Consider the following 14,629-nt stretch of genomic DNA (forward strand, 5'->3'; position numbering starts at 1 on the left):
ATAGTTGAGATGTACAGGGTGGGCAAAATTCGTTGTCTACTAAGGGGATCTCGAGAACTATATAAGAGCTAGAAGAAAACGAATGACATTTCCGAGTTCTTTTTCAGAGAAACAAAGGATGGTGAAAACCGTAGTCTCTTACGATTCTTCGTTTTTGAGTTATTAGCAAAAAATGAGATTTTGACCTCATTTTTTTGCTAATAACTCAAAAACGAAAAATCGTGGGAGGCTACGGTTTTAACCATTCTTTGTTTATCTGAAAAAGAGCTAGAAAATGTGTCATCCGTTTTTTTCTAGCTCCTATAGTAGTTCCAAAGATCCCCTAAGTAGACAACGAATTTTGCCCACCCTGTACATATTTTATAGCACTATCAAAACTGACCTCAGGTTTTGGAATTTGGGTGGGTATTTTCTTAGTGAACTTTCGCCTATTGCAGGAAAATCCGTTAAAATTTAATGTTGCATTAATTTTAATCCTCCATATTTCCTTAAAAAAAAGCCAGTATGAAATTTTAATGGGGTATTAAATCTCAATGGATGTTTCTGTAACTGGGCCTTAGACTGTAGGAAATAATGAACTAAATCTACGTGTAGATCGCGACGTCTGTGGAGACGATCGATAGAAGTTAAAATTTCTTGTGTTACGGCATTCGCAAACGGGTTTCCTTTCGCTGCTCGAGGAACGGGCGGGGCCCTTACAATTTGACCGAGGATCGTTGACAAGAAGGATTCCACCGCTGAACAACTCGATGACGAAACAAGAACGGTGTGCACCACCTATTGCCGAGATTGTTACGATTCGAATCGTAATAGAGAATGAGTCGAGATTGAAAGGTTAGCCACTCGTTCCTCCCTAAAGAAACCACAAATATTAACGTTTTGAAGGAGAAACTATGTAGCAAAAATTTGGTAAAAAAATCTCGAGTTTTGATAAATTCGATTTGTTCAACTCGATTATCTTCTCATGAACACCCTGTACATTTCCGGTCGAAACAGCAAACAGTGTTATAATAATACATATTGACAAAATTGAAAATGGTGAATATTTCCTTAAAAAAGGACTCATTTGCTGAAATATTAAAAATAGTGTGACTTTTTGCCTTCTCAATTTTTTTTCGTAAAAATCCCTTTGGCTCCAAAAGCGTAGATTTTCAGCCGAGATAAAATATTGAAATTGTCACCAAATCAGCTATTTAACGATGCAACGATGGGAATATCATTTGAAATAGGAAAGTAGAAGGCTATTTCTGGTATAACCGGAAGTTGCAGAGGTCTGAAAATACTTTAGGACGAAGGGTCGTTGTCGAAAACCCCAATCTGCAAATTTCCAGCACAAAATTATGATTCGTTCTCTATAAAAGTGTAAGTTGCCATCGTGGTGGATCACCCAGTATATGTATACTGTTTACCCGCACCCTCCTGCAAGCTCTTCAACATAAAAACGCGTGAGTTGCTTTGGATACTGTTAACTAAAAAAAATTGGCCTACCACTGGAATTGTACTACTAAACGAGAATGAATGTGAATAAATGGTTTTTTTACCCTTTTACCTAAAATTTCAATCAATTACTACCTCTGACTCAAATATTTTAGCAAGTCTTGTAAATGAAGGACTATTTTTTCTTGTGAGAGTAACTACTGCTATTAAGTTATGTAATGAAACAGAGTCGGACTAACGAAATAAGTACGGACCTGTGCATTGATCATGAGTCAACCAATTTAACACGAGGAGACCTCTTGTAAATAATACACATCGGAAGTTATTTTTACATACCTACTACACAAGCTATACTTGATGATGATTTGCGATAATTGATAATGGAAAATTTATTGTGTTATTTCTATCATTTTGGATCATTCTGCATAAACAAAATAGATTTCGCGAGATTTTGTAATGAATGAGACAGTGTGTGGAAATCTTTTCCGAGAAATCATAATTTTAACTTTGAAGAACGCATGGTTAATTTTTTTTTATTCAGTGCTCATCTCTCCAAAGCACATATATAGGTAACGTGGTTAACTTTTTTTCTCACAAATCCAGACAGGCAGCATTGGAATAGGGCAGTCCTTTAAGAGTTTTTTTTAGACCAAGGTTTTATTTACGGAAATAGTTAGGAATAAATTTCTTCGAGAATAGATACACGGCGACATTCTAAAAATATCTTGATGTTGATATTAGTCAGACAACGAAACGAAACAATCTGCTGAAAAGATTTTTCACTAAAAATTTTGACAATATGAATAACCCTTAGTATACTTACAAAATTGAGAATCTACTAAGGACCCTTTTGACCTTTTCAGAATTTCCTTGAAATTCTAATATTCATAAGATGATTGAAAATGAGCCTCTAAAAACTTCTACAGAGTGGAAATTCTCTAAATTATTTTCCATTTGGATTTAAAGAAGAACTAAAATTTTTGCAATCATGAAAAAATCGTGCCCACCAAAAAGCTTCAATCAATCGTAGTCGTAGTTTAATCTCAGTCACGATAAATTTTGTGCACGAGGGAAACATTCATTCAAAATGAAATGAAGCAGTTGGCTGGACAACTTTCCTCAAGGTCTACCCAAATAACCTAAGACATTTTGTCCAGTTTCGAAATGGCAACTGCACTTTCATAACGAATCGTATTGTGGACTAAATACTTTGAATTATTAATTCTTCTTCCGGAAATGCCAGTTGATCTTAGACAGGTTTGAATAGCACGAGAGATGCCTTTCATAATGGCAGACTTATCAATGTCTACGAGGTATAAATCATCAACATTTTGAAATCCAATTCAACATGAAAATGGTCAGTTATTCCTATCAGAAACCAGAAGACTGAAAAAATTTTGAGGTAATCATTGGATATCGATATTTTCTTCCTTGATTTGTTGATTTTTTTTATTTTCAATAGCTTTCCAAAGTTTCAATAACTTTTCCAGAACTGATTTTCGTCTAAGTGTGGGTTCATTTACACTTCGGCTATGATTTGTCAGATTCGAATTTTGTCAAAAATATATGAGTTCAACAGAAATCCCCCTCGAAATGTACACTGAGAATTATCACTCCATTAAATAATTGACTCACATTGTAAATAACTTATGACATCAGACAAACAAAATGGAATGACCTTGATCTATTATTGTGTAAAATATTCAAATTCTACAAATATTCTATCTTTCCCCGATAAACATTTGTCCACATTCAATTATTATTTACACTTCTACCTTTTTATCGTCATATATACGACATTATCAAGCAGCCGGTATGTTGCAAATATGATATACATACATAAATTGTATAATGAACCACGCCTCTGAACTGAATTGCACAAATCCATACAATTCTTCGGAAAGTACTTCAACATGCAGCGAAAGCAATTATCTGACATACAAGAACTGTTAATTGGTTTTGCGATTATGCTTATGCACAGAAGAGAGCTTTTTTCAGGCTATGTGCGTCAATGTAGTCAGTCTAGTTTCTCAAGAACTGATAAAATATGATCTAACAGTAAGATAAATCATTTGTTAATTCAAGAAGCATACTTTTCATGAACTAGAACCAAATTTCAAAAATAAATATTACCACTGCCATGATCAGCAGAATTTTCATGAATACGGCCCTGTTATTCTAATGATGAAGTACATATTTATCTTGCAATAACTCCTTCAAGTTTTGAACTTGTTTCAGTACTTTTCTGAAAATTGCTAAAGTAATTTTTTTTAAGTAGGGCTCTGGGTGCTCAAAATATTGACTCTTTGAGGTCACAACTTTTATGTAATTGGGAACCAGAATTTATCATTAATTTGTGCCCTGTTGTTGAACTGTCAGATGGACTGACCTGACTCCAATAAACATTTTGAAAACGCTCATAGACGAAAGTCGAGACTGCTAAAACAAGTAAAAAACGATTTGTTCAAACTTATTTCAGTAATTCCTGTGACAAATCAGAGAGATAAGTAAGCCTAAACGAAATCGAAAATGACCAGATTTTATCATTAAGTAACAGGGCCGTATTGAAAAATATTGAGCTGACAGCTGTCAATGGAAAACGAAACGAAGCATTATAAAAATGTTGGCGACACTATAAAGCGTCAAACCCAAAAATTCGTTAATATCACAGGAAGATATTGAAAGCCAATTGCGTTGACATCTTGTAAAACATCTAATTTAAACGAATTACGTAATCACGACAATAAAACGATTGTTTTAGGAAGCGAAAGACGAAAGTCCCACGAACGTCCGAATTTAAATCGGCAGAATTTAGGTTATGATTCAAGGTCAACGAATCCGAATATAACACCCACATTTTTCTATTTTCAAGTTCGTCCGAATCAGAAAATATTTATAAAATATATACACGTTGTCGTTTTTATTTTCGAAGCGGTTGTTCTATTGGTTGGAAACGATTCAAAGTTTCGAAAAGAGGTGTCATCAAATAGCAGGTCGCTGATCGGGGCATCTTTATACTTTTCAACCTTGTTCAAAAACATACGAGTGAGCGTTGAAATTATCCATGAAGAAACATTTGTCTGCACTGACCTGGCCAAAACAATTTTCTAGGAATAAATACCTAAGTATTTAGAGTTCATGGTTAAAATTAATTGTTTATCTCCAGAAAATAACATATTACAAACAAAGAATATCGAATACCTCCACATTCTTCATTGCTTAGATGAAACAAGTACAGAATAATAAATAAAATTCGGATTGAAGCATTGATCAAATGGCCCAAAAATACGGGTGACTATCCTTGACCTTAAGTTACGGAAGAAGCAAGGTTTGGAAACCACTTGAGCTCTGTACGGAATAGGAAGAAAGTCTTTTAAAAGGTCAATGAAAAAGTTTTATAGCATTCCGAGAACCTAGATCTATAGATGGATAATAATTCTTGAAGATGTATTTGAACGCCGTTTGAAACAAGTAGGTATATATACGAGAATAGGATTTTCTGGGCAAATAAGGTTTGGCGAATCAAGATATCTTCGACGCAAACATAAAATTAACTATAAATCTAAAACTGTTCACATTAAACACGAAGATTAAAAATTTCCGATATAAAACTATACTCTGGGCTAACTCACATAACTTTCAATACATAAAGTTTTATAAAGCACTTTCAGCGAAACACAAAATAAATATTGAAAATCAATTAAATTAGTCGTTATATAGATATGAACTTTGTGCGTTAATTTTTACGCACTCAATATATCAATCGAATGCGTTTGACAGGACCTCAAATTCCACTCCCACTGTTTGATTTTTTTTTCATATTATTAGGAGAACCTTAGAAATGGAAAAAAATTGTACTTACAACTTAAGAATATTCCTCAACAATTACTAAGTTGATCACACAACCGAAACTACCGATAGCTACTTTGGGAATGATGAGACCGAAGCAACTTCTCACAAGGTAAAATATTGAATGACATGGGGGAGAATCCCCAAAAGCAGTTGGGGCGAAAGTTTTTGGTCACTTCGACCAATCATATGCTCTCCCGCCTTTTTGAGGATTTAATTCCAAGAAAGGCTTTACCATACCGAGAATATTATTTACGAAGTCAACTGAGCTTATTGCTCTCAATAAGCTCAGCTGACTTTGACAATCGAAGGGTCAGAAAAGGTTGAGGTGTTTATGGACGCAAAAGGGTGAATCAGTAAACCCGAAATATTCGAAATACCTGCATCACTTCAAAATTGTTACGGTGATTTCCTACTTGGACTAATAGTGCAAAACTTGAAATTGTTTTCGTTTGTAACAGGTTCAAAAAAATTACAACAGTATCTCGGTTTGGTGAATTTGTATTTGTATTAACCTTGATAAAACATTATATCGCCTAGAATTCACAGTTCCTTGGAAAGCACTCCTGAGTTACTACAGTACATTATATTCGACTTATTCTATATTACGAAATCGCCTAGAAAATGATCGTGGTTGACATATCTTAGATTTTACTCTCACTTCGTCTAAAAGTTCTCAAGAACAAAATTCGAATTGAAAATTTTCGAAAACATAATTTTATTTTATATTATTTACTTCTGTATCACAAGTCCTCATTTTGAAAGTAAAATAAATATGTATTATGAAAAATGGTGTAGGCAGTTTACTATTTTTGACAATATAAATTCAAGATTCTTGAGGATTTTTTTTGCACAATTTTTCAGAAGCAGTTTTTTTTTTAAACAATGTTGCATAACAAAATTATTTTGTAACATGGGTTTCGTAACCTATATCAGACACATTCTGCAGACATAAATTGAATTCTTCACAATTATTCTCCTGAAAGCTTCTAATTCGAATTTTTTTGACATGTTGACATTAAAAATTACTCCATCTGGAACTGTTCAAGTTCTTCCTATTTAATATTCATTTTCATGAATTATGTTCTGAAAAATAATTACGACCCAAACGAAAGCTAATGAATAAATATATTTATTTATAATTTTGGGACGCAAAAGCCAACTGAGATCAGAATCTAAAACTTGATTCCCCTTCAGACGATAGTTATAATTATTTAAATTATGGGATGACTCTTTCGCGAGAAACATGGTCCCCTAATCATATCAATTGACAGAAGTGTGATAAATTTATTAAGCCGAGCGGCGTTGAACGGCATTGACACTTGGATGGAGGACCGCTTGACCACTGTCCAATATCGGCAACGCTTCTTTTGGCTCGATCATAACGTTATGAAAATAATGAAATGATGTAGATGTAGGTTAATATCAACCTGAAGAGAGGCTTCATTATGTTGGTATAAACATATTGACCTTACCATAATAATAGTATATCGGTTGTTCGATAGAAACAGCTGAATCATTTATCCAGTACGATGAAGCTCTACGATGTAACAACGGGGATTCACAACGTTTCGTTTAATTTACGTGTGTGCAAAGATAGAGTGAGAAACAAACAGCAAGGTGACTGAACTATCCCGGATCTGGATTACCTTAGGCATTTGGACCTGATCCAGCTCTCGAAATTGGGGTCGTCACCAAGGATAATGGACAAAACACCCAATTATCCAGATCATCATCCACATAACACTGGGTGTTACCTGATGGGAGCAAAGGTTTTTCAACAAAACAAATTTTTTTAATTCGAATCTTGTTCGATTTTGCCTTTCAACTATTCTTTAAGAATAGTAATAATGACTAGCACTCTAGCAGGCCAGGAGATCCACAATAAAATGAATTTCATAAATACTGAAGCCAAAAACACTCTCCGCTATCACTATCCATCCCTGTGAGTTATCGGTGCTAACCTCACTTTTGTCAGTTTCATCGAACTGACGACTGACGTCGATTTGTTTACATTTGCGTTTGGTAAACTTCAAAAATCTTCTCTCATTTCTGGGTCGAGAGCGGCCCTCAATAGGGAGTGGTTCGATTACAGAAAAAATGCCCTTAAAGATAAATCAGATTATGGGAGAAAACAACGTTCAAACAACAGTCCAAGGAATGTAAACCCGAAAAAAGTAAACTTTAAAAAATTTACTTCATAATAAAACCAAATTATTGCGAGTTAGAACGGAAAAAATCTAGAATACTTTTTTAATTTCATTGTGAAAAAAAAAGAGAGAAGTTATTATTATCCCTCTCGGTCGTTCTGTTATCGAAATATAATAAAAGTCAAATGCCCATATATAAAACGCTTTTTAAACATTTTTTCACGATTTTTACATTTTTTACTATTACTTCGGCAATTTTCGATATTTTTTTTATTCTTTGAGACATGTCCCAGGAACATTCATTAATTATTATGTGGCTATTTTTTTAAGATTCAGTGCCGGTTTGCCGAAAAAAAGAGCGAGTTGAATGTGAAAAACATGAAAAAACATCTAAATGCATTTTAGATCTGGACGAACCATTGTAGCAACAAAAATAACATCGCATTCGTGCTAAGCGATTTCGAAAACGTGCCAAGTCACTATAGGGTTATTTAAGGGGTTGCTCTCGCTGGCCTAAATACGGCTCTGACGTAATACAGAGTAGGCGCGCGAATTTGTCGGCTAGCGGAGCATCTTCATTGGAAATGATGAGTGAATAACAGAAGAAAGAAGCCGCTTTACTAGACTTTTGGGAATAATAATAACTCAATGCTCTAAAACTTGCTGACAGCAATAAGGAAATTCCAACACTTCAGGTAACTTGGCAAAATCGAACATAAAAATCGGGGATAAAGGATAAATAAAATTATTATACCCGAATATTCATATTTAGCAGAAACGTCATAATTCACTGCCCAAAGAAGGTGATGGGGGCCATTCTAAGGTTTCCTTTAATTCCCGCACAAGTCGTTTGTTAAGTCGATAATCCACAAAAATACAAAATTCGTTGGTTCAGCAAAGATTAGATAGTGCTGGACCAGTACGAAATTGTAACGAATTTAGCGATAACAGGAGCTTCAACCCAAATTATATCATTTGTTATCAATTACATAAACATTCAAAATTGAAAAACTTCGTTTTTATAATAAAATTCGATAGGAATTGGAAGTGAAGTTTCTTCCATTTATCATTTTTGTTCGTATAAGTACAAGGATAATGAATGAAAACGAAATTAAATGAAAATTATTCTGCCGAAAACAAAATTGTTTTTGAAAGACAATTTGTTGAAATAATTCGCTGAACGTGGACGAACTTAGGTGTAACTTGCTCACGCATCAACCAGTTTTTATGAATGGTTAACAAATTATTCAAAACATGAGGTAACAGCATTTTTAACCATAACGAAAACATTCAATCCGAATGATAACATTAGTGGAAGATATAGAAATCATTAGAGTTAAATTTATGTATATTAGAAATGTGTCCAGTTTCAATTTCTAAAATCTACCAGTTTTTCAAATCATTAGGGAAATGGGGAGAAATAATAAATTCATATTGACAGTTGTCAAACGACTTGAAACAAAAGCATTTCAATAACAAAATGAATGAATTGAACACAGTGCGTTAAAATTCCGCATTTTCCATCGAAATTCTATATTAAAACAAAGAAATATATCTAATAGGAACTCATTCTAGATCTGCCTTATGGATGCCGGCCACATTGCCATTCATTACTAACCATATTAAATGAAATTGATAGACTTACGCCTTGTTATGGTTAGTTGTTTGTGTATTTGAAACAATCAAAGTCTTATCAATATTTCTACACTTATATTTCACAAAAATATTCCTTTTTCTCGTGAAATTATCGAAATAACTTAGCACACTTTCCACGTGCTAACTAACGTTACCTAAAAACTTCACAACATGGCGACCGAACTTCGACGCAGGACGGTGGGAACTCGACGAGTGTGTGGCGTACGTACGCGTACGCGAAGCGAAGATGTGCTCGCTATTGGTGAGGATTCCCCATTCAAACTTTTTTGAAATGTGGGTACGGAATAGTGAACTTTTTTTTCAACTACTCAATTTCAGATATAGGTCATTCACGATGAAATAAAATGTTCGCACGAGCTTTTCTCCGAGAAATAATTGACGTAAATTCGACTTTGAATTCTTCTTGGGAGTCCTGTTATTTAGAAAGTTTTATGTTGAATCCATGACGTCTAATTAATGGGTCGAATTAATGGAAATCTCACTCGTCCCTTAGTAGGTACTTCCCGCTAAATTTTCAATAGAAAAAAGCCGGAAAATCCCGTAGAGATTCTGTTTCATGTGTTGCCTATTCAAAATTATAAAGGAGAAGGCGCACCAAAAACGTTATAAAGGGTACCTTAAAGATTAGGCCGATTAGGGGTACTTAAATCAAAGAGTAACCTTTGCTTGAATCATACCCAATGAGCTTAAGCAGCTCACCAGGGAGTATACAAGGGACGTTAAGCCTTCCCATAAATCTTCGTATTTTGTCTTATTTCAGGGAAAATTCAAAAACTTTTTGAAAATATCTTCTCAGATTCCCCACTGTTTCACAAGGAAATATAACCAAGATGACCTAGCCAATTTGTATTATTCGTGAATACTTTTTTTTACCTAATTGATACCTACAATAATGAAGTAATACCACCATATTATATAAATAACGATGTGGTAGCATATGGTATAATGTAGTTCGAAATTTAATTCACTAATATTGACGGTTTTGCGTTCTGCCATCGCATATTCGGTAATTGCAACTGATTCAAATAAACCTATTAAGAAAATACACTCTTTCGAAAAAATTAAGATTTGAAATCGTATTTTTCGGATTGTCACTTTGAGTTTTAATGATAATGTAATGTTGGAATATATACCTTAAATGTTTTCCCAAATCTTAAGCTTTATATTTCGGAAATAATCGGTTGGAGTGAACAGAAAATAGATGTATTTTTATCCAACCATCTCATATGCATTAAGTGCGTTAGAAATTTTTTTCCATGTACCTCGTGAAAGTTATTCTTAAAATCAGCATATTTGTTATGTGAGTCTCCCTATACATATACCTATACTTTCCAAATTTTCCTTCAATTTCTATAAGTAGGATACATAAAAGACAGTGTCGCAAATATTTACTTGAAAACATTCAAAATTTTCCACAAAATTTCCTGGATTTTCAACACTTCAACACAAAAAATTGCAAATAATCTCAGTGGCGGCTCGTGGTCATGAGAGCTGAGGAGGCTAATAGTTTTCGAGGAGTGTTGGAACAAACTCTTATCAGTCAATAAAGTATACTTCTTCAACATAATGAAAAGTTGTCAGTTCTAAGATTAATTTTGAATGCAAGAGGATGCTATATGCTCCTTTTACTTGTTATGCCTTTCGATAGATCGCGGTAAATTTTTCAATTCTGAAAACCCCGTTTTGAACCATGAAGTAGGTATATTCTGTTTGATGAGAAAATAGTAAATATGGCCAGCAAAATAATTTTTCCCGTTTGATCGATCCAGTTAACCAATCACATTTATCGTACCAAACAACACTGAAACCGAGACTGAAACTTCTATTCTGACGCTTTCGGTAGACTTTAGTGTAATTAAATTTGATGGAGGTCTTGTAAAGGTTTTAACAACGTGTACTGTTAATCCTCAATATTCAATTCCATTTTATTTTTTGATCCGTATCAGTACTTACCCCTAACGCCCTAACAAAACAACCTATCTTAACAAGAATATATCACAAATTTCCCGAAGTTCCAGTTCTCCACGAAGTCGTTACATTCAAATTGAAAATTGAAATCATAACAACTAAACAACTACCGCCGGACAACGCCCCTACCGTCGGAGATCAAGCGAATATAGTCGAAGACGGCACGAAAGAATCAATGGTGAACAGGGGAGCTGAGCCTCCTCTGGTACATTTTACGGGCGAATATGGTACAGTAAGTCAGCTGAATTCTTGTTCGGTTAGTATGCGAGTCCAGACAACGTATGCGTGAGTTACACTATCAACGGAGGCAGCAGGCCCAACAGCCTCCGTCCGAATAGGCAGTTCTACGAAATATTCACATTCGACGCGGCGGACGCGTACGCAGCCGGTGGATTGTATGATTGTTATGCTGGATTTTTATGAGCGGAGGACCGAAAAATGAACTAATTTTTATCTGAATATCTAGTTCAGGTGTTCGGAAAATGTATACAGAAATTACTTTCTGAAAATGAGGACATGCCCGAAGTGAATGTATTTTAGCTCTAAGCTTTATGAGGAGGCTTAGCCTCCCTTGCCTCCTCTGACGAGCCGCCCTTGAATAATCTATATTTGTAAGGTCTGCATGCTTATTGTACAAGATGCAGGGTGCTTTATTCATTGAGTCCATATTTCCAACAAGCCATTAAACTTCGGAACCACTCCATTTGTCTCAAATGCACCCAGTAGGAATAAGCTCGAGGGAAGAACTCATGCAAATAATTGGAAATAAAAAATATGTTGAGAAAAGCTTCACAAAATATTCTGAAAAGAGCTCGTTGCTGTACTGAGCAGAATGAAGGACGTTTCGAACAGCTCCTATAAATTTGCTTAAAAGCAGCATTCAACAATATTCGAAATTGTGAACAAGTAGCTATACGTTTATGGTTTGTTAATATTTATTGTCATTTCTCAACTCGTTTTGATTTTTTCATTCAAAATTAGAGTTATTTTTGTTTTCACTTACAATACCACGCACCAATCCATAATTATTATAATAAGATAATATGCATAGATAAAATTCCATAGTTTAAGTTTATTTATCTAAACTTTCACAAAACAGTATACCTTTGCCATCTATGAAGTATTCTCCAAAACGACACGACGGAGAGGAATCCGACGACTGGCGACATCTATAATGGCACCGAATAAGCTTTTAGTGGCGCCATCTCCTATGTAATCTTTGAAGTAACTCATTTATAGATTACAGTCAGGATATTTCACTGAGTAAGCAGGTTCAGCTACAGTGACTGTTTGATAGAGTCACTGTAGGTTCAGCAGCACTAATGCTTTAATAATGAGCCACTAGATGTCCATACCATCTTCGTTAGGGAAATTTCAAACTTTCATGACCCCTTCTATTTCAAGGTTTGATGGGTAATTTTATGAAATGTGTTCTTACTTTCGTAAATTCATAACAGTTGATTGGCAACATTTTTAAAACTTTTTCGAATTTGATGAAGCGGGAATTTACAAAATGATTTTCTATCTGGAGGATTCTGCAAGTTAAAAGAAGATTTATTCTGTTACAAACACATTTAAACTAAGTTTTAATACCTCTTCTTTGGGCCCTCACTTTATTCGTCATTGTGTCAATGAGGTTATCGAAGAAAGTTTGAGGAATGTCTTGCCAAATGCTCGTCAAGAATTGGCGAGCTGTTGTAATGTCTGCGATAGGTCAGCTAAGCTGTGTAATCACTGAGACATTGCAGACCTCAAATTGCAGCTATGCAACCTATAGGGCAGTGTCTAACAAAATAGCTGATTTGTTTAAAAAATGATTGAAAGATTTAACAGAAAATAAAACAAACAAACGTTTTCATTCGGTCAGCATTTATCCTCTTTCAAGTCTTCAATGAGAAAATTGTTATATTTTATGCCTGACAACTACATCGAATTCAACGCTGACCCTGTACAACAATCCCATCAATATTTAAAGACCAAATCAGACGCGATGAATCAGTCAGAATTCCCATTATCGATCAGAGTGATAACTTGCGCATGACTACAACGCCATAAAAGAGAATTTCCGGAAACAAACAATAATGCTTTTTTTACGGTTCTTGTATGTATTCCATGAACTGCAATAAAGACAAGGTTCGTGCGAATTTCTGCTCAAAATATATACATACCGTATTCATTGTATTTTGTATACATAAATACATACCTGGAAACCTGCTCGTTTTGTACGTAGAGTTTTGTTGTAGTTGGCCGTTTGCAGGAGGCTGGGTCAAGGTTTTTCTGGATGACAGCACCCGAAAATTGTTTTCAATCATTTTTGGCAAAAGGGAATCACTGATATCCCGTTAGTAAGTTGGAAAATCGCTTGGACCAGTCAATTTTTGATACGAGGGGGAACAACTTTTCCACTTTTTTCATCCCCGCAACTTCAACCCCCTGACGGGAGTTAGCACAACCACTTGATTTTGAATAGGGATGAGGGGTATTGGGATAACCAATTTTGAAGATCGTATCGAGTACTATCTGACCCTAAAATTTCGCTTCAAAATATCCATCGATAATGAAATAACAGCGAAAATAGTGAAAGAAGCAATGTGGAATTTATCTCGAGAATATTTATTATTTTTTGTCCAAGAAAGTAGACGGACCATGTTTTTGATTTCCCTTAGTCTACCTATCGTGAATTTTTAAGAACGTTAAACGTTACAAGTGTGTTAAAGCTATTGTACAGGCTGGGCAAAATTGGTGATACCTGAACTACAATTAACTTCTTAACCCAACGAGATAAAGGAAAGTGAATGTACCATTCATGTCGTCTTTTTTCGAGAAACTAATCAACTGCATTCCTCTATCTTTTTTTGTTTTTGAGTTATAGGCCAAAATTTCAATTTGGGCGATTTCAACTTTGGTCATTATCTCCGTTTCTCTTTGTGCTAGGATGTTGAAATGAAGACACAATACAGACACTTTTTTGATAGCAATTCAGTGGCGTACAATGATTTTTTCCTACAGGTTTATTTGCTAAACTATAACATAAAGTTGTGTATTTTCTTATGAAAACAGTAGTTTAAAATGACTCAGGAAGAATCGCCATTTTTTACCGTTTCAGAAATATATTATATATCATCCTCAGTCTTTTTAAGTCATTTTAAACTACTGCTTTCATAAGAAAAAATACATCTTTATGTTATAGCTCAGCAAATGGGAAAAAATATTGGAAAAAATCATAGTACGCCACTTGATTACTATTAAAAAAGTGTCTGTATAATGTTTTCATTTCAACATCCTGGCTTAAACAGAAACGGAAATAATGAACAAAGTTGAAATTTCGACCTAAAACTCGAAAACAAAAGAAGATAGAGTAATGCAGTTGATGGAATTATTAGTTTCTCGAAAAAAGACAACCGTAATGTGCCATGCATTTTCCTCTATCTCGTTGGGTTGAAAAAGTTGTAATTCATGTATCACCAATTTTGCCCACCCTGTATATTTGTAGTATGGTGTATTTTGTAGAAGAAAGGGTGGAAATGGCTTTATTTAACGAACGACATCTTGGAAAAATATATCTGCTG

General features: G+C 34.6%; 1 protein-coding gene across 2 annotated transcripts in view; it reads right to left on the bottom strand.

The window, feature by feature from the left end:
• The window catches only part of LOC123313815 (KH domain-containing protein akap-1), a 30,064-nt gene extending 20,774 nt beyond the window's left edge, over window positions 1-9,290 (bottom strand). The window contains exon 1 of one of the 2 annotated variants that reach the window (XM_044898847.1): window positions 9,082-9,290. The gene's annotated coding sequence lies outside the window, so the exon portion shown is untranslated. The remainder of the gene's footprint in view (window positions 1-9,081) is intronic. The other variant, XM_044898846.1, reaches the window with a different exon arrangement.
• Between the last annotated feature and the right edge of the window lie 5,339 nt (window positions 9,291-14,629).

Source organism: Coccinella septempunctata, chromosome 5 (assembly GCF_907165205.1).
Source record: "Coccinella septempunctata chromosome 5, icCocSept1.1, whole genome shotgun sequence".
NCBI lineage: Eukaryota > Metazoa > Arthropoda > Insecta > Coleoptera > Coccinellidae > Coccinella > Coccinella septempunctata.